Consider the following 27,965-nt stretch of genomic DNA (forward strand, 5'->3'; position numbering starts at 1 on the left):
ATCAGACTTGTCTACCTAATCGCCTCTGGGTATTGCTTTATACCAAATAGAGAATAGCCACCTTTTTGTCCTACTCGACCCTCTGTGTATATCCATTCTCATGGTGAGACCTTTCACTGGCTGTGGGTGTTCTGATGGTCCTGGCAGCACAATTGACTCTCAGGACCTGCCCCAATCCCTGATCGTTCACATTGACTTAAATGTAATTGACATGTAGCATATCCTATGCATGGCAATGTTATGATGTGATATGGATGTTGATATTGTTAATGTGTCCTGCTGATGTTGGGTAATTTGTGTTACATTGGATTGCCCTGATTATGGTATCAGTGTCCTATTTCCCCCTCTGACTGTGCAGGTGTATTTCAGTGACCAGTTCCATGTGTCCCCTCCTCAATGCTGTTGTCTGAGCAGTATGACATTTGGGATGTTGCCTTGTTTGCCAGGCATGGGAAGGACCCTGACACATGCAGCATGGGTGTGTCCTTAGTGCTGTGTCACTCCTATTGTTGTTTACATTGGCTGATGTTTGTGACACCTATGGGCATTGACATTTGCGTGTACTGGGGCCTTTGTCTTGTTTCAGGAGATTGTTGCAGATGTCATCCTCACCCCCTAATTTAGGTATGTATGTTCCATGGGGAGGTTACTGCCATTGGCTACTTGAGCTGCACACAGATCAGAGGTGGTAGTGTCAACTGTTGTGGCAGTTACATTGCAGTTGTCGTTTTGGCTAGAGGATTGCTAATAGGGCCCTAGTTAATGTAGGAGATATGTTGGCTGACGAGTGCCAGGATGTAAGTTTGACGTAGTGGCCTTCCCTCCTATCGAGGCTTTCCCTTTGCTCCATTGTTGGCATGACAGCACGCCCCCAAAGGACTGTTGTTGGTGTAGTGTAATGTTGTGCCCCAACTTCTGTCTGTGCAGGCCATGCCCCCCTGCCGTGCCCCTTTACCCATGCCACTCCATGTATATGATGACTTACATGAAATGTGTAGTAGGTATTTCCCCCCCTGCTTACAGTCAACATTGTTGTATTATAATTCCCCATGCGACTTACCCTGCATGTGCGTTGTCTCGTGGTAGTCTGCGCTGTCCTGTCCTTGAATCCCTGTGACGATCTCCTCAGGGATGACGGCTGCGACCCTCTCCTCCATGTGGTCCAGGGCCTCCTGGTGTGCTGGACTCCCACCTCCAGTCTGCAGTGCTGCCTTCCTGTTCCTGGCCATTTTTTCCTTTGTCCTACGTTTGCAGTCATGCCAGCGTTTCTTACACTCGGTGACTGTCCTGCGTACTTCAGCCACACTGTTAATCTTGTCAACAATTTGTTGCCATATGGCCTCTCTCCTACTGATTGGCAACTTAGAGGTGATGAACAGTTGGTGCCGGTGTTCCGTCACCTCTTTAACCAGGATTTCCTGCTCCTCTGCACTGAAGCAACACTTTCTTTTCTTTCTATATATGTCCTGGTTCTTGTATGGATCATCCTGGCTGGTTCCTGGTCTGCTGTCATCTTCCTGGGGTCTGTAGTGGCATCTGGGATCCATTTTGGCTCTCCTCTGCTGAAATGGCAGTGTTCGTGGGTATTTTTGACGCTATTGCGTCAAAAAAAACGGTGCATATCCGGTTTGCGGTGTCGTAAATCGACCCACAGTCATTTCCGCCGCGTTAACGTCGTTTTCCTTTACGACTTGACGCCGCGATGTGCGTCAAAAATAATGACTCCCACCTGTTGATTGCGCCGCCTTGCGTCAAAGTATAAACATGACGCCCGCACGGCGCACCAAAGTGGCGTTAGCCGGCGGTAAATTTTTTGACGCAAAACTGCGGCGGCGCAGTTTTGCATCAAAAAGTATAAATATGGGCCTTAGTTTCAGAACGAACCTCCTCGGAACGATGAGGAAGGGTGCGGGACGTCACCGAGTGTGATGGTAAGCGACTCTTCTTTCTCTCCATCCTTCGCTCATTTAACCGATATTCTATCGTCAGGGTCTGATCCATTAACCCCTTAAGATTCTCTACTCTGGCAGAGTGCACCAGTTCGTCCTTAATGTCCTCTCTGAGACCCCAGCGAAACAGGGTCACCAAAGTGCACTCCACCTAGGAAGTCTCTGCTGCCAATTGTCTGAAACGAGTGTATTGTAATACGTTTTGATTTCCTTGTTGAATATCGCAGAGAGCTTCTTCTGCTGAAGACTCAAGTCCACGGCGCTCAAACATCTGCTTAAAGGCAGTGACAAAGCTGCAATAATTAGACAAGCTAGGGTCGTTGCTTGTCACTAAAGGAGTTGCCCATGCTAAAGCTGGCCCAGATAGGGCACTAATCAAGTACCCCACCTTGGTCTTGTCTTGCATGAACTGTGAGGGGCGGAATGCGAAATAGACCGTCAAGGCATCCAGGAACTCTCTTAATTTGTTAGGATCCCCGGAGAAGCGAGGCGTAGTGGCTGAGACCGTAGGAACATCGGTGGTTCTAGAGGTGAAGGCTTGTCGTAGACAGTGTTTTCGGTACGTAGCTGTTGGAGTTCTTGGGCCTGTTGTTGTATAGTCAAAAGCAGGGTTTGGCTTGTTGGTTCTGTACTCATCACGGGACTCTCCATGGTTCCGGACAGCAACTGGAGTTTTGGGCTTTGCAATCTGTCACGATTCACCCTGGGCTTACCGTCGAGGTTGGAAGTCCTGCTCTGGCCGAGGTAGGGGCGACCCCTTCCGGTAGCCACGGTGCTGTTTGACAATACTAAGCCACTACAGTCCGTGCCCTCCAGAAGGAGTCCCAGAGGAAAAACCCCAAAAGGGTAAAAAACCTCCAACAGGAACTCCCTGAAACAGAAGGAGGACACAAGGACGTTAGGACTTAAGATTCTGGAATTCAGGAATTCTGGAGACGGAAGACAGATCAAGAACAACTGGCGCCACAAGAGGAAACCAGCCAGAGCGTGACTACCACCGCAGGAGTGTTGCAACGCAATGAGAAGAATAGATTCCCCTTATATACCCCTAGACAGGAAGTGGAAAACAGGAAGTAGTAAAACCACCATCTTGGTTTGGGGAAAAGGTCATAACTAGAATAGAAAACATGCTCCTAAGAAAAGAGAAACAATGCATGCAGGGAGGAGAGGAAGTGAACAGCATGCTGGGAAGGGGAAAAGCATGCATAAAAATGAGTCATGTGCAGGCATACGGCTTTTGGCCGTGTGAAAAGGTAAGTGGTGGCAAGGAGGGGGTCCCGGGAATCCCAGGTGTGTTTATCTATGTGTACGCGCTGAGCGCGGCAAGGATCGAGACCCGATTTGGGGTCTCCTATCCTGCCGCGCCTGCCCTGAAACTTGCGGCCGGAGAAACGGGCCACGGCATGTGCCGCAACCCTGAAGCTGAGCTGCGGCTTCCCCCGCTGTCTGCCCGCGGGCTTCCGCGTTCCCAGTACATTGTGCCGCAGCGGCCCGTGCACGCGGCCGCGGCGCAACAGGGGATGTGTTCCCCCCACCCAAAATTCAGTGCAGCCCCAGCCGGGAGGTGGTCCCCTGGGCTAATAAGGGTCCCAAATGGACCCCCTTTTCTTTTATTTCAATATTTGCCCTAGGGGATAGTGGTCTCAGGGGCGCCACAGACCCCCTTGCATATCATTTCTTAAACACCCCAGTGAGGTGGTGGTCTCCGGGGCACCAGGAGCGGGCCGGTTGTCCCCGCATATCATTTCTTAAACACCCTTGGGAGGTGGCAGGCCCCAAGGCAGCGGGGTGGCACGTGTCCCCCACATATACATTATAAGCCCCGGGGTGGAGCCCCCCTGCATTTCTAAAGAAATGCCCCCAGGACTTGGCCCACCCTTTGTGTTCATGATAAGTTACATATGTTTTTTTTAAAATTCGAATTCCTAACTATAATGTCCCTGTAAGCTTTTTTTTTTCAGTGAATTTCTAAGTAATTTTCATTACTATATGTTAATCCAACCACCAGTGCGCACGGCCTTTGGCCATGCACAGCGGGGATTGGCCACAGACCGTGGCCTGAGGCCAGGCCCTGAGCCAACCACTATAACTACCCAACCCGCATAGCACGCGGCCCTCAGCTTTGCTTAGCGGGGGTTGCCCACAAAGCCTGGCCTGTGCCCAGTCCCTGCGGCCAAACCCTATAATCATCCAACCCTTTGATGCGCACAGCTTATGGCCATGCCAGCCTAGGTTGGCCACAGGGCCTGCAGCCAACCCCTATAACCAACTGATTATGTGCTGCACAGGGCCTTTAGCTGTGCACAGCGGGGTTGGCCACCATGCCTGGCCCACAGCTCCATTCCCCAAGCCACTCTCAGCCCCTGGGACCCCATTCCCCAAGGCCCAGCCTAAATATAAAAAAAAAAATTGGAGAGCGCAACTGCGCAGCCATCCTCCCTAGGCCAACCTCATCCATAGGGAACACATCCACCAGAGCCTGGACTAATTATAGAATTTTAGTTTTTGGGGAGGAGGGCCATGTAGTTCCCCTCCCCAGGCCGATTTCAGTCCCGGCGGCTGTATCCCCTGGGGCCCAGAATAATAATGGGAGGGGGACCACGTGACTCCCCCCTCCCCAGGGCCAATCTTGGCCCCGGGTACCCCATCTCTTTGGACCCGGCCTAACTGTAACTTTTTTGGGGGGGAGAGGGCTGCGTGGTCCCCCTCCCCAGGGCCGATCTCAGCCCTGGGGACCCCATCCCCAGGGCCCGGCCATGTGACCAGGGTGCTAAATGGCCTACTATGTTGCACCTAAATGCTGGATACCACCAGCTAGAGTTAGACAAAGACTGAAGACAGCACAACATTCTCAAGCCACATTGGCTTGAGATGACACAAGAGGCTGAGTTTCAGAGTCTCCTGAGCTGCTTAACTTTTCCAGAATGCAATACGTGAGACTCTCAATGGAGTAGTGGGTGTCATAAACCTCAACAATGATATCCTCATGTATACACAGTTGTTAGCAGAACACAACAGGAGAGTCTGTGCCACCCTCCACCCTCTCAGGGACACTGGCCTGGATCTCCACAAATAGAAGAGCAAATTCTTGCAAAATTACATCAAGTTTTTCAGATGCATATTTTCAGATAATGGACTCAGCATCTGCCAGAAAATATTCATGTCATCTAAAAGAATCCCATGCCTGGAAGTGCCCTTGAAGTTTGGCATTTCCTAGGGAAGATAATTTATTGCAGACATTTCATCCCTAAGGTGGCCACCAACCCCCAACCCCTCCGAGACGTCACTATTTCAGCGACAACATGGTCCTGGCAGCGAGAACATAGAACAGCATTCAGCAATTTCAAGGAGGTCATTCTGAGACACCATTATGCATTATTTAGAAACTCAAGTCAACACAGAGCTGATTGTGCATGCCATTTTCACTTGGCTGGCAGAAATCCTCTTCCTGAAACACCAGAAGGAGCACTGCAATCCTATTGCATTTTTCAACAGCACTCACCAGCCCTGAAACACTTATTTCTTGAATTGCACACAAAGCCCTAGCAATCTAATGGGCATACAACCATTTCCACTTGTACCTCTTCAGGAGAGGCTTCACATTCCTGGTGGGTCCATAAGCCACTGGTCTTGCGATTCAAAGGAATGTCAAAGTTTCTATTCCCCAGAATTGATAAGTGGGATCTTCAACTTCAATCACATAACTTTGAGGTTAAATACAGACCAGGCTAAGACAAACCAGTGGATTACCTCTCAAAATACCTATCCAAGGAAGTTGTGTAAGACCAGTGGAACCTACATAAGTGTCCATATGACTAAACTCAGGAAGCATGCCTGAGAGCTCTTTCATGAAAGAAATTGACTATGTAGTGTGCGAGGATTTGTGTGAGCAATTAGTGAAGAGTAAAGCTGCAAGAAAACAGACAGAAGACATTTCTATCTGGTCATGCAGCAAGAGATGATGAAATGCAGCAAACACTGGTTGAGCTGTGGAAAATCAGGAATGAACTGAGTGTGACAGGAAAGGCAATGTTTCTAAAACGAGAAAAAATTCACTATGCTCAAGGGCCTCCAGAGCCTCAGCATCATGTTAACCCATGAAGGCAACAAGGGGTTGCTACCATGAAAGCCTGGTTGTGGATGTAAGTATAGTTGCCTGTATGGACAAATTTGCAGAATCGTGACATGCCTCCTCTGTCAAGTCACAGAGACACAAAACTGTCCAGCCCCCATCATCACAGAGGCAACCTGCCCAGAGCTTGGATGATAGTGAGCTCACCCTCAGCATCTCACTAGATGGACAGGGTCTCCGTTTTTATGGATGCATGCTCGACAGATCCCAGGTTGGGATAATGGAGTCATCAGCATTTGAATAATTTAAGGCTAAGAAAAGATCTTAGTGCTATATGGGCTTCCTATCTGTCTCAATCCCGACTGTGGGCCACATGACTTTAAAGCATAGATTCAAGAACTGCATATACAACGCCACACAAAAAACACCTTGCTGACCATATGCCAAAGGAAAGGACTAGTGTTTTATGCTCATATTGAATAAGGCCCTGCACAAAACCAGAGAAACAAAAGACAGCGTTGAGTGAGCTCTTTACAGCTTTTTGCATGCTAACAGGAACACCTCACACTGCACCATCAGGTTCAAGAGAACCAGCAGGAACACCATCCCAACCACTTTTGGGTGGCATCTGGAAAATACCAACTCTGAGCACAACCAACACTGGAGGTATTCGAACAATGAGGAGGGACAAAAGTGTAAAGCCATGGATCCAGACATACATATTGAAGACCTGTCAGCCCTTGCTGTACTTTTTGCTTCTGACCTCTTGTTTTTGATCCTGGGCTGAACTGTGTTTTTGCTGGCTTTAGGTCTCTGGGTACTTTATAACCGCTGACCAGTGATAACTTGCAAGTGCTCCCTGTGTAAATTGTATTGGTGATTGGTGTCTCCATGATTGGCACATTTGATTTACTATTAAGTCCCTAGTAAAGTGCACTAAGTGTGCCCAGGGCTTGTAAATCAAAAGCTACTAGTGGGCCTGCAGCACTGATTGTGCCACCCATATGAGTAGCTCCATAAATATGTCTCAGACCTGCCACTGAAGTGTCTGTGTGGGCAGTTTTACCTGGCAAGTGTATCCGCTTGCCAGGCCCAAACCTTCCCTTTTACTACATGCACTACTAAGATAGGCCCAGTGCAGACCCATGGGCAGGATGCAGTGTATTTAAAAGGTAGGACATGTAGTTGTGTGTTTTACCTGCCCTGATAGTGAAATACTGCTAAATTCGGTTGCACTATTGGAAGGCCTATCTTTCCCATATGGTAACATGGAGATTGCCTTGAAGTATCTTTTAAGTGCAGTTTCCCATTGGGAGCAGATGAAGATGTGGAGTTTTGGGTCTCTGAACTCACAGTTTAAATATACATCTTTTGGTAAAGTTAGTATTTATATTGTAAGTCTGAAAATGCCACTTTTAGAAAGTGGGCATTTTCTTGCTTAACCATTCTGTGCCTTTGCCTGGTTGTGGAATGCATGTCTGGGTCAGACTGAAAGTTTGGCTGTTTGTGAATTCACTCTAGACAGTCACACAGAAGGAGCTGAAGTGTGCCCTGCATATCCCGATGAGCCTTCCTGGGCTAGAGTGGAGGGAGGAGCTGACACTTGCACCTGAATAGGGCTGTGCCTGTCCTTACACAAATCAGTCTCCAACCCCCTAGAGTGTGTCTGGGGCCAGGACAGAGAGAGGCAGGGACTTGTGCACTACACAGACTTCCCTTTGAAGTTTGCCTACTTCAAAGGCACGTATAAGTATTGGACTGCAGCACCCACAGTTTAAGAGCACTTTGAGACTGAGGACATTTTTCCCAGAAGGCCTGGATGTGGTAGGAGGAACTGCCACTCTGTCTGTTGCATTGCTGTTTTGGCCTGCTGTTTGCTGCTTCTGTCCTGGGAATGAATGAACTGGACTTTACATCCTACATCCTGCTTTCCAAGGTTCTCCAAGGGCTTCAACTGAGCTTGCCTCCTGTTGTGAAGTCTCAGGGGCATCAAAGACTTCATCTGTCAGTGCCTGGACTCTTCTGCTGAGAGTCCTGACTTGCTAAGTGGTGCCAAATCTGGTCTCTGGGCCCTTAGAATTGGAAGCTAGTACCCTGAGTGAAAGCACATGCACAGAGATTGTTGCGGCAGAAACGTTGCCTGCACCGCAGCTGAAAAATCAACACAGCGCCTGTCTCGCAGCTGCAAAATTGATGCATCGCCTGCTTTTGCGTGGATCAATCATTGCCATGCATCTAGATTTTCCACGCATCATCTCCGGGCGTCATAGTTCTTTTTTGACATTGCTCGGCACCCAGGAACCCATGCATCGCTAGTCTGGCAGGAAAAGAATATACGCATCACCAGCCAGGCGGGTAAAGAATACACGCACTGTCTGTCCAGCATGAAAATAATCGACACATTGCTTGCTTTTCCGATGCATCACCTCCTTTGTGGCCCACATCACCTTTGTTTTTGACGCATCCAAGGTACTGTTTGTTATAAGGATACAGCCACTGATTTTTCATGATGAGGACACCTTTAAATCTTTAAAAAGTTATATATTTTCTTGTGTATGTTGGATTTTTGTCATTTGGTCTTGCTTGATTTAGAGAAATATTGGCTATTTTTCTAAACTGGTGTGGAATCCTTTTGTGGTGTTTTCACTGTGTTACTGTGTGTGTATGTACAAATACTTTACACATTGCCTCTGATATAAGCCTAACTGCTTTGTGCCAAACTACCAAGGGGGTGAGCAGGGGTCATTGGAGCTGTGTATGTCCCTTACCCTGACTAGAGCACAGCTGTTTACAGAACAGATTCAACAGATATCCATTGCCAGGAAGATGGAGCTATGGCGGAGGATCGTGGACAGGGTGAAAGCCTTGGGACAGCATCCATGAACAAGGGATGAGATCAGGAAGAGTTGGAACGACCTACCGGGAACATAGCAGCAAGGCACCAGATCGCTATCTAGAGGACTGGAGGTGGACCCCGCATCCTCCCCCACAGCTGACAGCACGGGAGGAGCAAGTCTTGGCAATCCTGCATCCTGACAGATTTACTGGAGTTGCTATAGGATTCGACACTGGTGAGTCAACATTTACTACCTGTTACCCTCCCATGCCTGCATGCCACCACCAACCCTCACCCTGACACCCATCACTTCTCTCCATCCCACACAGTGCACCACCACAATTAACAAACCTAAATGCCAAGCACTGCATGCCATATCCACTGCATTCACATCCCTTCCAGCCCTGCATGTACACCCACCACCAATGCATGCACGACATGGAGAGCTAACAGTCCCACAATACATCACCATAAACAAACAAAGGTGGCAGGGCAACAACAACAATATAGGGGAAGCTAGGGATGCTGATTATGTCACAGACATGCAGCATAATACACCACTTACATCCCCACAGGTGCCCCAGCCAATCGCAGCGGCGAGGAGGTGCCACCGCTACACACAGTCCCCCACCAGAAGATGACCCCAGTGAAGACAGCAGCTCTGGAGTTCTGGATCTGGATGAACGCCCTGGCTCATCAGGGGCCACTGGTCAGTTGCCTACCCCAGCCCACACCAAATCCACCACAGAGCCTCCCACCTCCGTATCCAACACCACAGCAGCCACCCAACGTCCCCAGACCTCTGTCCCCAGGACACATCAATCAGCAGTGTGCCCATCTGTACAGGGACCCCAGTCCACACTACACAGGCAAGGTCCAGGGGTCAGTGGCAGTGGGCACACTGTTCAGGGACAGTTGGAGGACAGCTGTGTGCAAGGGGGAGGACAGGCCCAGGGAACCGACTGTTCAGGAGGCACTCACTAATGTCCTGGGGGTTTACCAACAGATGGGTCAGGGGATAGAAGGAGAACCAGGGGCTGCAGGAGGAACACCATCAGGAGATCAAGAAAGAATTGCAGGTCCTAAACACCACCATGGTCTCCATTGCAGGGATGCTGGGTGATATGGCCAACATCATGAGGGACTACACATCACACCAGTGGGCCCCTTCCATTAGCCAGTCTACTGACCAGCCCTCCACATTTGCTGGAGCTAGTGTACAGGAGGCCCTGCCACAGGACCCATGGGCCACCAGCACCCCTCCCGCTGAAGGAGGTGAGCCACCCCACAAATATTCCTTGTCACGCAGACAGACACCAGAGACACTTGCCAAGACAAAGACCACTACCAGGAAATGAGTCCCTTCTGAATGTCCCCCTTGTGAAACATTGTGTAACTTTGTCCAGTTTAAACTGCCATTGCTCCCCTTCCTATGGCCCCTTGGACACTGGAGCTGTGCTACAAACAGACTGGCCACTACACTGGACTATTCCTAACCATCACCCCACTCTAATGCACTTCCCATTGTAGAACAATTTTCAACAAAAATCCTGTATGTATGGACAGGTGGAAGTGACCTCACTCCTCTGGCATTCGCTTCACGGCAGAAGGCGGTCTGCACCGCTGAGCAATTCCTCATTGGCTAACATGGCCCTCTATGGAGAATGGGAACCAATGATGTTCAACGCCGGCGGTGAAGGTGTTCACTGCTGTGGATGTGACCGCCATTTCCTTTCTACCAATTCACTTGATTCCTGACTTTCCACAGGACGACATCTCCACTGAGTGTGCTGCTGTGACCTGTGACTGGAACCTGCCATGGCTCATGCAACAGGGTAAAAGGCCCCAGCCTTCACATCGGAGGAGTTAGAGTGCCTCATGAACGGGGCCCTACCCCAGTATGGGCATTTGTATGGGCCTCCAGAGCAACAGGTGAGTATACCATGGGTAAGTTGCATTTGACATGGCTGCAGGGAGATGTGTGTGTGTGTGCTGGCAGTGTGTCAGGTGGGGAGGTATGACTGTTGGCAGTGTTAATGCAGGGGTACTGCTCATGTGTGTGCCTGATGAGGGGATCATGCTTTTTATGGGCCATCTGTGTGACAGGCTGGATTGTCACGTTCATGCTGTCCCACCTTCGGTGTTTCCCCTGCAGGTCAGTGCCCATCAGAAGGAGGGGCTGTGGCGTGACATCGCCAAGGACGTGCGGACCCTGGGGGTCTATAGCATGCACAGAACTCACTGCAGGAAACGGTAGGAGGACCTGAGACGCGGGGCCCGGAAGATGGCAGAGGCCCAGCTGGGGATGGCGTTCCAACGAGGCCCACCGGAACTTGACCCCCCTGATGGCCCGCATACAGCCACATCCTCACTCACAACTGCATGCACTGCATCAACAGTCCCTGAACTTGCCACCTGCACAGCTTTACCCATAGTCACCACAACAGCAGACCTGCAGACATGCACCCCACACACCACATGCTCAGTCACCACCATCACCTCATGCAACACACCCACCTCACTTGCAGACACCACCACAACATCCATCCACACGTCCTGTTTGCCCTCCCCCACCCTGTCTGCCGCCCCTCCAGAGACACACACACACTCGTACTTAGATCCCCAACAGCCATCTACCTCACACAAGCACACTGTCCATGCACCTGCACCCAAATCCAGCACACCTTCTCCTCCTACAGCTACTCCCTCTACCTCCACTCCCATCCCTCTTCCCACATCCCGCCCCATTGGCCCTACGAAACTTTTCCTTGCCTGCCTTGACATCTTCCCTCCCATCCTGCCCATAAGAGGAAGGTCCCACAACCCCTATCTAGTACCTCAAGAACCCAGTCTGACACAGATTCACCCCAAAGTCTCCAGCTGCCACTAAGGGGCACATGAGTGTGATGCTGGCCCCCCACACCAAGGACACTCCCCCCAAAAATGAGGGGCTAAAGTGCTGCCCCCTCCCAAAGAGACTGGCAAGACCATGGGGCCACCTCCAAAACCTAGGGCCATGGAGGCCCCACCGAAATCCCAGGACAAGGATGGCACAACAAAATCCCTGGCCAAGGAGGAGCCACAAAAATCCAAGGCCAAGGAGGCACCAACAAAATCCAAGGCCAAGGAGGCCACACCCAAATCCCTGGCCAAGGAGTCCCCACAAAACTCCAAGGCCAAGGAGGCCCCACAAACATCCAAGCCCAAGGAAGCCATACCTAAATCCCTGGCCAAGGAGGTCCCAACAAAATCCAAGGCAGAGGAGGCCACACCCAAATCCCTGGCCAAGGATGCCCGACTCGAAACCATGACCAAGGAGCCACTACTCAAAATTGTGCCTAAGGAGCAGCATCTGGAACCAGAGGCCAAGGAGCAGCATCCAGAACCAGAGGCCAAAAAGCAGCATCCGGTACCAGAGGCCATGGAGCAGCATCCTGAATCAGAGGCCAAGAACCAGAACCAATGGGCAGGAAGCCCCCTCCAGAACCTGTGGGCAGGAAGCCCCCTCCAGAACCAGTGGGCCGGAAGCCCCCTCTAGATCCAGTGAGCAGGAAGCCCCATCCCAATGGTTGCCCCCAGGCCCCCTCGAGGTGCCTGCCCATTTCCAACATGTTGCCCCAGAACAGTGGAATCCCGTTGTTGTCAGGAGTCAGGTTGGGGCTTGGACTTTGCCCTGTGAGCATTTGTGACTTTGGACTGGCCTTTGGGCCTGCATGTATTTATTTCTGCAGTTGTGCATGTTTGTGCATTTGACATATTCATTCAATAGGAATTCAGTGGTTGGAACTGTGTTTGGGTCCTGGCTTTCTTTACTCCGGGGTTCTGTTACTGTAATTTTCCTGTGTATCTGGTGCTGGGTGTGTGGTGTGTGTATGGTGTGTGTTGTGTGTGTGTGTGTGTCACTTCCCCCCTCTCTCCCTCCCTGGTGTGCTAGGTGGCTGCACTCACCATCATTGTCTTCCTCGGTGTTGGTGCCCCAGGATGGCCATGGCGTGGTACAGCATCGGGAAGACTTGCAGTTTTGGTTCCAGGGTGGCCGCGGACTCCTGTGTATCCCTGGAGTTGAGTGTCTCCTTTTAAATTATGTGTTTCTGCTGGGGTTTTGGTGTCATTGCTACTGCCCCGGAAATCGTGGCGGTATGCTATGTCATAATATGGTGGGCAGATCCTTGACTTCCGCCTGCCTGTAGGTGGCTACTGCCGTGTTCGGTGTTCGTACTGCGCTGGCGGTTGGTGTGGTACATTGGCTGTCTGTGGGAGGGATCATCACGTTACCCTGGTGGTCAGAAGACCGCCTGGTCATAATGACCACCATAATCTCTTAAAACAGGGTCTGCCCCCTCCCCCTGAGGTTTTGAAGTTCTAGGTTGGGATCTCCCCCAGGTTTGGTGGTGTGGGATCCCCAATAGGAAAGCAAAGTTGATCGTATCAATGGAACGCTCTGGCAAGATCGGGCAATTTGAAATACACAGTAAGGCCTACGAACAGCCCCCAGTGATTATGTTAAGTGGGGAGGCCCATTGCACTTCATAAAGGTCTTACTGGGACAGAGTGAGTTGTATGATGCTAGTTGCCTTAATATTTCCCTTTTCTAATGTGAAATTTTAAATGTTTACTTTGTTATGTTATTTTTTCTTACTTAACTCTTAGCTGCTGCGCCTCACCCCACCCCACCCTCCCCCAGTGCTGAGCCCTTTTTTGGCTATTTGGGGTAGTTCGCGCTTAGGCCATCATAAATTTTTGTCCACGTAAGCAATCCACGCCAAATTTGTGTCCTTTTTTTCCAGCATCCTAGGGATTTTAAAGGTACCCAGAGTTTGTGGGTTCCCCTTGAGAAGACGAGAAATTAGCCAAAATACAGCTAAAATTTCGTTTTGTGTAGATCCTACAAGGTTTTCCTTCAGAAAATAACAGCTGAACTAAAGAAATATTGAAATTGAGCTGAAAGAAACAGCCATTGTTCTCCACATTTTACTCTGTAGCTTTTTCCTGCAATGTCAGATGTTTTAAAGCAATATACCGTTACATTTGCTGGACTCTCCTGGATGCAGGAATATGTAGGGCATGTAGGTTCATCAAGATCCCTAGGTACCCAGAGACAATAAATGAGCCGCACCTTGCAATGGGTTTTCATTCTATACCGGGTATACAGCAATTCATTTGGTGAAATATAAAGAGTGAAAAATAGGTATCAAGAAAACCTTTGTATTTCCAAAATGGGCAAAAGATAAGTGGTTATTTGCACATCTCTGAATTCCGAGGTGCCCATACTAGCATGTGAATTACAGGCCATTTCTCAAATAAATCTTACATTTGGAAGGAAAAAATGTAGAGAAAGACAAGGGGCAATAACACTTTTGCTAGTCTGTGTTCCCCCAAGTCTCCCGATAAAAATGGTACCTCACTTGCATGGGTAGGCCTAATGCTGGCAACAGGAAAAGCAACATGGACACATCACATTTCTACATTGAAATCTGACGTGTTTTTTGCAAAGCGCCTAGCTGTAGATTTTGGCCTGTAGCTCACCTGGGATCTAGGGAAATCTACCAAAACTGCACATTTTTGAAAACTAGACACCTATGGGAATCCAGGATGGGCTGACTTGTGGGGCTCTCACCTGGTTCTGTTACCCAGAATCCTTTGCAACCACACAATTTGGCCAAAAAACACTTTTTCCTCACATTTCGGTGACAGAAAGTTCTGGAATCTGAGACGAGCCACAAATTTCCTTCCACCCAGCGTTCCCCCAAGTCTCCCGATAAAAATGGTACCTCACTTGTGTGGGTAGGCCTAGCACCTGCAACAGGAAATGCCACAAAACACAACGTGGACACATCACATTTTCCTAAAGAAAACAGAGCTGTTTTTTGTAAAGTGCCTAGCTGTGGATTTTGGCCTCTAGCTCAGCCGGCACCTAGGGAAACCTACCAAACCTGAACATTTGTAAAAACTAGACACCTAGGGGAATCCAAGCTGGGGTCACTTGTGGGGCTCTCAGCAGGTTCTGTTTCCCAGAATCCTTTGCACACATCAATATTTGGCAAAAAACAACACATTTTTCCTCGCATTTAGGTGATAGAAAGTTCTGGAATCTGAGAGGAGACACAAATTTTCTTCCACCCAGCATTCCCCCAAGTCTCCCGATAAAAATGGTACCTCACTTGTGTGGGTAGGCCTAGCACCTGTGACAGGAAATGCCACAAAACACAACGTGGACACATCACATTTTCCTAAAAAAAACAGAGCTGTTTTTTGCAAAATGCCTAGTTGTGGATTTTGGCCTCTAGCTCAGCCGGCACCTAGGGAAACCTAGCAAACCTGTGCATTTTTGAAAACTAGACACCTAGGGGAATCCAAGATGGGGTGACTTGTGGGGCTCTCACCAGGTTCTGTTTCCCAGAATCCTTTGCAAACCTCAATATTTGGGAAAAAAACACTTTTTCCTCATATTTTGGTGATAGAAAGTTCTGGAATCTGAGAGGAGCCACAAATTTCCTACCACCCAGCATTCCTTCAAGTCTCCCGATACAAATGGTACCTCACTTGTGTGGGTAGGCCTAGTGCCCGCGACAGGAATAGATCACACAACGGTCAATGTTGGTCCTTACATGAGGCAACTGTTGACCCTGGGGTGATCCATTCCTGACACAGGCACTAGGTATAGGTACTTAAGAAAGGTAGCGTCTTTATCAGGACTGGTGAGGAATCACTGGGTGGTAGGAATTTTGTGGATCCAAGCATGTTCCTGTAGTTTGTGTGACAGAAATGCAAGAAAAAAAGTTTTTATTCAACATTTCAGCTTTGCGGGGTATACTGGGTAAGAAAACTTTGGGGAATCCACAAAAGGCACACCTCTGTGGACTCCCCCAGATGTCTAGTTTCCAGAAATGTCTGGGCTTAGTAGGGTTTCCTATATGGCCGCCGAGCCTAGGACCAAAAACACAGGTGCCTGCCTTACAAAACTAGTTTGTTTTGTGATAGATAATTTTGAGGTCTCCACAATATGATTTGGGCAGTGGAATTTGGGTCTGAACTAAATTGGCTTACCGCCGCATTCACCTGCTCTCTGGGTTGGGCTATCCCTCTATTGCACCGTTGCACAGACTGTGCTTGCGAAGGGATAGCAGGACTGTCCTCATCACCTCCCTCATAATTACTGGAAGAGGAGTTATCGATTGGGACTCCTCCGACTGAAAATCACTCCCAGAGTCTGCACCATTGTCCTATCCCTCAGATGCCCTCAGATTCTGTCTCAGTATCTGCTGCCTCAGTCTCTGATCCTATGTCAGAGCTGTCCTCTATAACCCGAGTGAGGGCATGAACAGCAGCCATCCAACGAGATGCCATCCCTGCTACTGGCTGAACTGTTGCTCTAAAACACTAGCCTATGTAGACAGTCTCAAAATTGCTGGTGTGGGTGTGATACGTGCAACAGTAGAGGTCACCTTACCTGCGCTTCTTCCCTCAATCAGCACGTTCTTTCAAGACACTCAAAAAACACCTTGTCACGCACTATTCGACCCAGTCTTTAGCACCTCCTGCGCCCAGTCCAACAGTCATTACTGGTGCTCCCACTCCCATGTCCTCCTCCTCGGATTCCCTCATTACCACCCAGCAAAAATGCCCTTCATCTCTCCATAGCTGCCCCCACAAATACATTTCATTTGTATTATAGCGCAGGTAATGGCTGACTTTACTAATGTACTCAGTAATTTCATAAAATACAGATTTGCTCTTTGCAGTAGGCATATAAACTTCTGCACATCTTTATGGCACTAAAACTGCCACTAGACAAAAGTCTGATCCTTTTGTAGCAGAAACATAACCACAAGACTTACTTGACTGTTTTATTGCTGCCTAAAAGCTACAGTTAAAACGTGCGCATTAATTTGAAGATGCAAGCTGCAAGTACAAGACAACTGGTGGCGAATATATATATATATATAATAATATATATATAATATATGTATAATATATATTTATATACAGAGATCACTTTTATATGTGGGTCTGGTTTTCCTGGGGAACCACACATGCATTGACAAAACTGCCCGTGACCACAGCCACAAGAAAATAAAGGTACGGGGATACCCACCAAACAAGAAATGAAAAACGGCATGTTATTGTGGAACCGGGAGCAGGGAAGTGAAGGAGATTGGATCCTTTTCACTGGTTTGCAGCGTTTAAGTGGCACAAAGGTGAAATGTAGGCCATTGACAATTTTATTGCATGAAGAGGCCGGAAAGCTACGAGCAGCTGTAGTGTGTTTATGAAATTGACATTAAAAGTTGAACACAAAAAAATAATCTGTTGCCGGGAGCTTTTCAGAAAAAGAGATTACTGAAATAGCAAATGTGCTTTTGGAAATGATATAATTAATACAGCAAATTAATTTTTGTGTCAAAGGCTGAATTTACGCGTGGTGGAATTGTTTTTGAAATATGTTGTGCAGTATTGATTTTATGGTATCTGTAGTTGTTCTTCTCAATAAAGTGGGAAATAAAGGCCCATATTTATACTTTTTTAGCGCCGCATTTGCGGCATTTTTTGACGCAAAAGTGGCGCAAACTTACAAAATACAGTTGTATTTTGTAAGTTTGCGCATTTTTGTGTAAAAAAAAGCAACGCAAAGTATTTTGAATTGAAATTGAAATTAAGTGCAATACGTGCTCAATGCAGACAGTTTATAGATTTGGGCACTAATTATGACCCTGAGGTCTTGAGACCGCCAAGGTCGCGGTGGCGGTTGGACTGCCACCAATGTGGCGGCACCGCCATGATTCCGACCGGTGGTCTCAATCCTCCAGGGCAGTGCTGAAAGGATTATGACCCCTCTCTCTGTCGGCATTTACATAGCGGTTGCACCGCAATGTAATGCTGTTGGAGATGGGTGGAGGGGGGCCCATGGGTGTCCCTGCACTTCCCATGCACTTGGCATAGGTAGAGCAGGGGCCCACATGGCCAGCCCCGTCTGCTGCAGAAAACGAAAAGCACGACAGGTGCTCGTGCACCCTAGGCACGTAACATTGTCACCAGCTCAATTATAAGCCGGCTGCAATGTTGTGGGCTGTTTCCCGGTGGGCCAGTGGTACTCATAATAGGGGCCGCAGGAAGGTCACCGCACTGGTGGTGACCTAACCACGCGACTTTGGCAGACGGGCTTTTCCATCTGCCGAAGTCAAAATGAGGGCCTTGGTCTTGGGACAGTGTGCTGAACATGCAAGACACCATCAACAGGTGGAAGTTTCTCTGCTGAGTCCTATCTGCCATCTCTTTCACACCTTCCTGTGCTAATGGTATAGATGATGCTGTTGCTGGTAAGAATGGTTGACGCTCTCGCTTGCTTCATTAACACCTATCCTTTCTGTTTTCCTGGTGCCTCCTTTCCATATCCCTGATCTGTTCTCTCCCCTTTAAAGTGAACTTAGGTTGGCATAGAGCCCTATACAAATACACACATAATAAAGCATAACATACAATGCTCTCCTTTCAATAGTCAGATATTCAAGAGTAACTTATTCAATGAATGGCATGCTTTTTTCACTGGGCATCTAGCCTTCTTGTTTGGCCAGCTTTCTTAAGGTGCAGGTTAGCACCCTGTAGAGGACATGTGATATCCCACAGGGATGGAGATGTTAATAATCTTATCAAAGTCACAATATAGTTCAGAACTGGTATTTTTTTTATTATTAATTTGAGCTTTTTCCAGGTATATAGTTCACAAACGTTATTGTCAGTTCCTACTGGAGTTTCTCCACTCCTATTTCTCTCAGTGTCTCTCTTTCTCTTGTTTCCTCTCTCGTTTCTCCTCCTCTAATCTTTCTTTTCTTCTTTCCTTTCTCGTCTTAATGCTTCTCTTATCTTCTTTTCTCTCCCTTAGGATCGTTCCTCTCAAGTATAGGTCCACACAGTGGAATCAGGATGGAAGAGGGGGGCCTGTCAACCAAACAAAATAAAGAAACCAAAAAGAAAATGGTAAGTATCTTTGTTTCTCTTTTGTTTATAATAGGGTTAGAGAGTGCAGGTGCAGCGTGGTGGAAGAGATCCCCGGTCTTAAACCTCTGTGTTTTTGTGCTCACTGTATTCAACTAAAAGAAATGGCTTTCTATATTTTTAGAACCCTGTTATCTTCACAGGATTCCTCACAAATAGTGAAAACGTGGTGTATGTTAGTCAAAAAGGAAAAGGAAAACATCAAGTAAAGAAAACAGAGAGGCGAATCATCTATTTATCTTGTCTCTAGTTAATTGCCCCGCACTGTCCATGTTCCCCTCTCCCACTCAGCAATAGCCCGGGTTTAGTTAGGCAGGCACGTACCTGCGAAAGACACGTTCTTCCAGGGACGTGGCTGGAGTTGTAGTGGGAAATCCTCGCTGTCGACAGGGCGTCCTCCTGTCGAGGCGTCTCTGGTTCCTCTTCTTCTCCGCTGTTCGTCCTGGTCCCTCTGGTCGGCTGTCTTCCCTGTGGTTCTTCTTTTGGTTCTTCTTCCTTGGTCTCCTCCTCGAATGCTGGTCCTCTCTTCAGTCCGTCTTTTCTTTTGGATGGAACCTGGACGTCCGGGTTGAAAGTGGGCGTTCCTGGATTTAGGCTGTCGACTGTGCCCCTGGGGTATCGTACTGCAGGTCTTGGGGGACCGTCATGGAATAGGGTCCCTGTGACCCTGTTACATACCCCCCCTTGGTGAGAGCTGTTCAAGATCCTGACAGATGCGATGCCTGGACAAATACTCTGCGGTGCATAATTGGTCGCTTGGCAAATGTACCTGAAAGGTAAACGATTGTAGTTCCATAAACCATCGCAATATTTGTGGGTTAGTATTCTTGTTTCGTAACAACCAGGTGAGAGGTGCATGGTCGGTATGCAATACAAAGGGGTGACCCAAGAAATAATATTGAAGGTTTTTTATGGCCCACTTAATTGCCAGGCATTCTCTTTCAATCACTGGATATCGTTGTTCCCTGGGTAGGAGGTTACTACTTATGAATACAATGGGGTGGTTATTTTCGTACTTGTCTTTCTGGAATAGTACAGCTCCTATCCTCACATCGGAAGCATCTGTCTGTAAATAACATTCTTTGGAGAAATCGGGACAACACAACACTGGTTCTGTGGTTAGACTTCTCTGAAGGATTTCATAGCTACGTTGTCGGAAGTGAGTGAAGGTTTTTATCTCCGAGGGTTGTCCCTTTCTTAAGAGGTCCGTTAAGGGTGCGGCAAAGGTGGAATAGTTTGGAATGAACCTTCTGTAGTAGCCTACCAACCCCAGGAAGGAACGCAGTTCTTTCTTTGTGGATGGGTCAGATACCTTGAGAATGGCTTTGACTTTATTTAGCTGGGGTCTGATCTGACCCTTACCTATATGGTAACCTAGATAGGCGATCTCATTACAGGCCAACTTATATTTGTCTGGATTAGCGGTGAGGCCTGACCTTTGTAACACTTTGAATATTGTGTCTAAATGGTTCACATGTTCATTCCATGTTTCGCTATAAATTACTATATCATCAAGATATGCAGCAGTGTATGTGGAATGATGGCGTAATAAACTATCCATTAGTCTTTGAAATGTTGCCGGGGCATTGTGCAATCCAAAAGGTAGGACAATAAACTGATACAGGCCAGATGGAGTAGAGAAGGCTGTTTTTTCTTTATCGGAGGAACATAGGAGGATCTGCCAGTAACCCTTAGTGAGGTCTAACGTAGACATATACTGGGGTTTGCCTAATCATTCTAGTAATTCATCAACTCGTGCGATAGGGTAAGTATCAAACTGCAATATGTTGTTTAGTTACCTAAAGTCAATACAAAACTGAATGGATCCATCCGGTTTGGGTACTAGGACAATCGAGGAACACCATGGACTTACTGAGGGTTCTATAATACCCACCTGTAACATTCTTTTAACCTCTTGTTCCACCGCTATTTTCCATGCTTCTGGGATTCTATATGGTCGGAAACTAACAACTTTCTCTGGTTGTGTCTTAATGTGGTGTTGAGCAAAGGTGTTTTCCCCGGAATTGTAGAAAACAAGAATCTGTGTTTCCCTATGTCTTCACCCAACTGTTTCAGTTGTTCAGGCGAAAGGGAAGGGTTAATGCAGGACACATCTGTTACTGGGCCGGTGGTTGTAGGGCATAGATTGATTTCTAGTTCTTTTGCGTTATTGATAAGAAACCCTGTTCTTAGAGGATTCAGTGTCTCTTCGGGTTCTTCCCATTTCTTTAAAGATTTATATGATAAATCCATGTTTTCTTTGGGGTTTCAGATAACTCAGTTGTGTAGGTCACTGGGGTTATGGCGTTAAGAAACTTTATAAGGACACCGCCACTTCGCCAATAGTTTATTATCGGAGCTGGGCAGCAGAATGAGAACCTTATCTCCGGGTTGGAACTGTTTAAGATTTGTATTTTTATCATAATAGCGCTTTTGTTTTACTTGCGCCCTCTCGAGATGTATTCGCACATCCTCCCATACAGTCTGGACTTGGTCTTTTAATTGTTGTGTGTATTCAAGGAGGTCTCTGTCCCCGCCCTCGTCGTCTTCCCACATTTCTACAGCCATGTCTAAGAAGGTTCTGGGCTGGCACCCAAACAGTAGTTCAAAGGGACTATGACCCGTAGAGGACTGCACATGCGTTCTTATGGCATAGAGGAGAAAAGCTAGTTTCTTGTCCCAGTCTCTCCCAGAATCAGAGATGGTTTTCTTCAACAGGGTTTTTAACGTTCGATTATATCTTTCTACAAGACCATCTGTCTCTGGGTGATAGACAGAGGTACGTAATTTGGTTACTCCTAGTATCTGACAGATTTGTGTCATCAGTCGAGACATAAAAGCGGTGCCCTGGTCTGTTAGGATTTCCTTGGGAAACCCTACCCTAGAGAAGGACACTATCATCGCATGGGCCACAGTTTTTGTGGTCATGCTAGTTAGTGGGATAGCTTCTGGGTATTTTGTTGCATAATCGACTAAAACGAGGATATACGTATAACCTCTGGAGAATGGAATGAGGGGACCTACCAAATCCATCCCTACTCTAGAAAACGGGATGTCAATAATGGGTAACGGAAACAATGGGGCTTTCTTTTGGGCGCCTGGATTTATCAATTGACACTTCGAGCAGCGTTGACAGAACTGTCGTGTCTGAGAAAAGACACTGGGCCAGTAAAAACGATGTAACAGGTACTCCTCCGTCTTCTCCCTCCCAAAATATCCACCCCCCATGTGACTATGGGCTAGATGTAATGTTTGGGTGCTGTATGGTTGGGGAACTACTAACTGCCTTAGTTCGTCGTTATTAGGTTTCGTTATTCTATATAATATTCCTTTCTGAATAATGAAATAAGGACCCACCTGTCCTGTTATCTCTGATACAGCAGACTTCCATGCATGCTGTAGGGTAGGATCTTCTTTTTGACTACTGCGAAAAGGAGGGAAGGAAGTTAGGGCTACCTCTCTAGATCCTTCTCTCATGATGTTTTCTTCCTTTGTCTGGTATAGTATTTTCCCTTCCCGCTTCTCCTTTTTACTAGGTTTATATCTTTCTTCGCCCGGACTGATGTGTATTTGAGAAAAGGGAGCGTCCTCCCACCATGAATCTGTATGATCTTTTAGTTGTATACTATCAAGTAGGTCAGCAAAATGGGCATAATCGGTGCCTACAATTGCTTCCTCAACCAAGTGTTAAATAACCTCCATCTTTAATATGTCTTTCTGCCCCTTCCACTCAAGAGAGGCAGAGACCAAGGGATATCGTTTCTTGTCTCCATGGATACAACAGATAGATATTGTATCTCTGGATGTTTGGTTTCTGAGTTCCACCAAACTTTTTCTGATTACAGATTGACTACACCCAGAGTCAATTAGGACATTAGTGGGTTGGTCATTAACTCTCATCTCTTTCATATATCTAGGGTTCTCTTTCCCGGTGTAGAACACCCTCCCACGGGTGACACCTATTTCCATCGGTTCTGGCTTCTCTTCTTTGTGGGGACAGTTGCAGGTAATATGGCCCCACTCACTGCAATTATAGCACTGTGGTTGTTGGTTAGGGTTTATCTCAATAACTCTAGGAAGTAATATTACTTCAGGTCCTTTAACGGCTTTAGGATGATAGGAAGACCCAGAAGGTCGGTTGCTTGCAGCAGGTCCCCTTGACGGGCCTACTCTAAAGTTAGAGGATCGGTAATATGCGCAATCCAGGTCTATTGCAGTGGTGGTATCCACGTTGGGATGTTGTTTTATCCAGTGTCGGGTTGTTGCAAATTGTTCAAGGAGGATGACCCGAATAACTTTCTCCCTGTCAGTGCTGATGGGTCCTAGCCATTTCAGTCCGAGATCTTTTATTCTGAAGTAAAGAGCTTGGGGATTTTCCGTCAGGGACCACCGGGTTTTCCGGAATCTGAGTCTGTAGTACTCTGTGTCAAACCCCACCCACTCTAATATACTTTTTTTATGTCTGGATAAGGAGTGGTATCTTCCGGGTTTACCGCATGGTACGCAGCCTTCAAGGTTCCAGTCAGGAGGGGGGCCACGTATTGTCCCCACCTGTCTTCGGGCCATGTGGAAGAAGTGGCTACCCTCTCAAAGTTGGCAAGGAACGCGTCTGGATCCTCTCCTTCTTGGTACTTTTGCAGGATGGAACTAGGTACGTTAGTGTGGACTCGTGTTGCTGCGATCGTATCCGTTAGTTTCTGAAGGGCTGTTTTGTGGACTAGCTGGTTGTTGGCTATTATGGTTGCCTGGCTTTTCAGAGCATTTTGAAGGGTTTCTCTATCCGTATGGGCTTTTCTTTGTTGTTCCTCCCATATGACCTGCAGGTGTCTTTGCCCTTCGGCCAGTCTTTGGATCATATCTTCAATTATAGGTTTGGTTTCCATTCTTCCTTACTTTATGCGAACCGCCTCGCTGTATGGCGTCTCCAAAACAATTCAGGATCCCACTTCTGACACCACTGTAGAGGACATGGGATAACCCACCGGGTTGGAGACGTTAATAATCTTATCGAAGTCACGATATTGTATTGTATTGTATTGTAATCGTATTTATATAGCGCTTACTACCCCTGATGAGGGTGAGTAGCACGCTACTCTGGAACCCAACAAGAATTAGTGATGGATTAGTATCGGGAAATAATGAGTACAGTTTTAGTATTATTATGAGTTAATTTGAGCTGCGGATGTGAGAGTTTGTTAGTTAGATTGACTAGAGTAATGGAGGGGTGGAGGAGGAAAGAAATCCAGAAGTGTTAATTGGGAGTATATGCTTCATTTACTCAACCCAAAGGCTTGGGATGAGTAAAGGGGGATGGAGGAGGGAAGAGTATGTGGAAGGGTTAGGGAGAGCATAGTAGCAGGGTGAAATAAATGTGGGAGAATTTAGTAGGGTTGTGTGGGAGGTCACGGTAGTAGAGTGAGGTTTGGTGAGTTAGATGTGGAAGAGGAGGGAAGAGCTTAGGCAGAGTTATTTAGGAGATGAAAGTAGTAGAAAGGATTTGGGATGAGTCAGAGTGAGAATGGAGGATAGTTTGATAGAGACATGACATATGATGATGGGTAGATAAGTGTGATAAGATGAGAGCAGGAATTCATAGATATCTAGTATAACAACCCACCCAGGAGCCATGCAATGACCCATGAACATGCCAAGCACAGAAACAACATATACATATACATACATATATATATATATATACATACACACATACACACACACATACAAACACACATGAATACACACAGATATGCACATACAATACATAATTAGAACCATGAGTAAAATATACTTAGTCAAACAGGTTTAAAGAGTGTGTGTGTATTTTATTGTTATGACATAATAGCGATACATATTTTCTAATGAACTATACATAACTAGAAATATACACATAATCAGCAGATAATATTTATCAACCTAGGCATATGCAGTCCATAGTTGTTTGAATATGATGGTTATGAAGGAAAGAGCCAACTCTTGAGTAGTTTTCTGAAGACAAGAAAGTTATCTGTGGCTCTTTTAGTTGGGGATAATGAATTCCATAGTTTGGCTGCTTGAACAGAGAAGGATGTACTACCTACAGTATTTTTCTTGTATGGTGGTGTTCTAAGGCGGGGTGCCAATCTTGAGCAGAGGTTTCTTTGTAGGATGTATTTGATTATTTTGTTTCTGATTAAAAGCGGTCCTGTTCCATGTATAGCTTTGTGGGTGATACAAAGCAGCTTAAAAGTGCATCTTCTGGCAACGGGTAACCATTGTGGTGCTCTCAAGGCAGGGGGGATGTGGGCTTGCGGCTTTACATGTAATAGTAGCCTGGCTGCGGAATTCTGGATACGCTGTAGTTTTTTCATAATAGATAGAGATGATCCATCGTAGAGGCCAATGGCATAATCCAGTTTGGATAGTACAAGCGCGATAGTAGCTTACACCTTGTGTGGAAATCCGAGGTGGGGGAAGATGCGTCGTAAAGTCTTCAAGGTGATGAAACTTGTTTGTGCTAATTTGTCCACTTGGGCATTCATAGTTAACTTGGAATCCATGGTGATTCCTAGGTTTTTAACTTCCTTGGTTAATTGAGGAGGTGGTCCGAGATCATCAGGCCAGACGCACAGAGGGTCATAATTTTTCCAGTCACCACATATGAGTATTTCTGTTTTGGAGGTATTTAGTTTGAGATGGCTCCAGGTCATCCATTGATCAACGGCTCTGAGGCAACTGAAGATTTCTGAGTTTTCAATGTTTTTGGGGCATTCTAATTTAAGTAGTATTTGTGTGTCATCTGCATAGTTGTAGCATGCGGGATGGAAATCATTGATCAGTTCTGGTAAAGATATCATGTAGATGTTGAAAAGCAACAGTGAGATGATTGATCCTTGGGGGACCCCTGCTTTTGTGAGGTAGGGTTTGGACGAGAAGGGGGGCGAGTGGATGATATTAGATCTTTTTTGAAGATAGGAAGTAATCCCGTCGAGTGCAATCCCTTGTATGCCGGCTTCGTGAAGTCTTTGAATTAGGGTGTCATGGTCAACCGTATCAAAGGCAGCAACTCCATTGCCGTCGACTGTGTTTTTAAGATCATCCCAGATTGCTATGAGTGCCAATTCAGTGCTTCTTCCTGGGCGGAATCCAGTTTGGAAGTCTGAAAGTATAGAATTGTCTTCAATGAATTGTGACATCTGGGTGAATGCTGCTCTTTCTATCAATTTGCCCAGGAAGGTCCATTTGTGATTGGTCTGTAGTTGTTGGGGTCTTGCGGGTCTAGGTTTGTTTTCTTTAATAATGGTTGTATGTATGCCTTTTTCAGGTCTACAGGAAAAGTTCCTGAAGTTAAAGAGTTGTTGATGATTCTTCTTAAAGGTGTGGCAGCAGAAGTAGGTAGAAGAATGTTCTTGAAGATTTGTGGTGGGCAAGGGTCAGAAGTGCAACTGGAAGGTCTGCTTGCTTTGACCAAATCCATAAATTCACCTTGGGATATTTGTTTGAAGGACTGTAGAAGTTGGGTTGGTTTATTCTTAGAGGGTATTTTAGGAAAGGGGTTGGTGCTGATGTTTTTCTTCTGTTTTAAATGTGTCTGCCTTGGTTGTGTAGTGAATTGCCAATTTTTTTGTGAAATCGTGAGTAGTGGGATGACTTCCTTCCATAAATGTAGGCTTTTGAAACTCATTGAGAATTTTATAAAATTCCTTAGTTGTAGATTGAGCATTTTGAATTCTGTCTGAGTAGTACCTTTTTTTAGCTTTATTGATTGATGATTTGTATATCCTGTTAAGTTTGTGTAGCTGCAGTTTGTCTTGACTGTTGTTTGTTTTGAGCCAGTTCCGCTGAAACTTTCTGATTTGTTGCTTTATCTTATTAGGTTCTGTGTTTCTCCAAGGTGTTGGTTTTCTTTTGTTGTGTTTAGTTTTTCTGAGTGGTATTAGGATATCAAAAGCTTCCTGTAGCCACTCATAAAGTTCTGGCACAGAATTAATTGTATCTAGATATGTGTTGGCTGTTAGTTGTGTTTCTAAGTCATCCAAATTGAGTTTGCTACATGGTCGATAGGTGCATGTATGTAAGTAGTTGTGGGGTGGGTTGATTTGTGGAGTTGTATGTCGGAAAGTTATCAAATGGTGGTCTAACCAAGTGATTGGCGTGATGCTATGAATAGTAACTAGTTCAGGCTTCGCAAAAATGACATCTAGGATGTGTCCAGCAATGTGTATAGGATTGTGTACAATCTGATGTAGGTTCAATGCGACTAGGCCAGTGGTGACATCTTTTGGATGGGGCATATTGGGTTTGTCAAACCAAATGTTTAGAACCCCAAGAATGCATAGGTTGGAGTATAGTATAATAAGGTTTGAGACTGTGTCTAGAAAAGCATCTGAGAATGTGGAGTTGTTAGGTGGAGGTCCGTAAAGGAGAAGAAAGTTACAGGAGGAAGTTGGAGTAGGGTGGCATCTGGTAAGGAGGGCTTCACAACCTTGTATGGAGATGATGTCTGTTTTACTGAGGTTCAATGCCTGTTTGAATATAGTAGCTAGTCCATCTCCTCTCTTGCCTATACGGTTTTATGCAATGGTTTGATAGCCTGGAGGAACGGCTTCGTGCAACACTGGGGCCATGTCATCTCCCAACCAGGATTCAGTTATGAATAGTAAGTCAGGTTGTGTGTCTGTGAGCAGGTCGTAGATGTGGTGCTTGTTTTTTTAGAGTGATCGAGCAATTATGAGCTGGCTGTTTTGAAAAGGTGTGTTAGTGGTAGTGTTGTTTTGTTTAGGAGAAGGGTAAGTAGTATAATATGAGCTTGAAGCAGGAGTGTTGCTAGTTGTGATAACTGTTTGAGGCTCACAATAGTCTTGCTTTTCAATATAGTGTTCCTCTTCCAGCAGGTTAAAGAGGCATTTTGTTGGGTCTGTGTGTGTGGGTAGTGGACTTGGTGGCTGAGAGAGCCATGAAGAGTGTACTGTTTTTTGTAGGGTAGTCTTATCATGTAATAGACAAGGAGATGCGAGGTTGCTATGAGTGGCATGTTTTTTATTTTGTTTGCGTTTGTTTGTTTTGTTGTGTTTAGTTTTTCTGAGTGGCATTAGGATATCAAAAGCTTCCTGTAGCCACTCATAAAGTTCTGGCACAG

Source organism: Pleurodeles waltl, chromosome 1_2 (assembly GCF_031143425.1).
Source record: "Pleurodeles waltl isolate 20211129_DDA chromosome 1_2, aPleWal1.hap1.20221129, whole genome shotgun sequence".
In the NCBI taxonomy this organism is placed as follows: Eukaryota; Metazoa; Chordata; class Amphibia; order Caudata; family Salamandridae; genus Pleurodeles; species Pleurodeles waltl.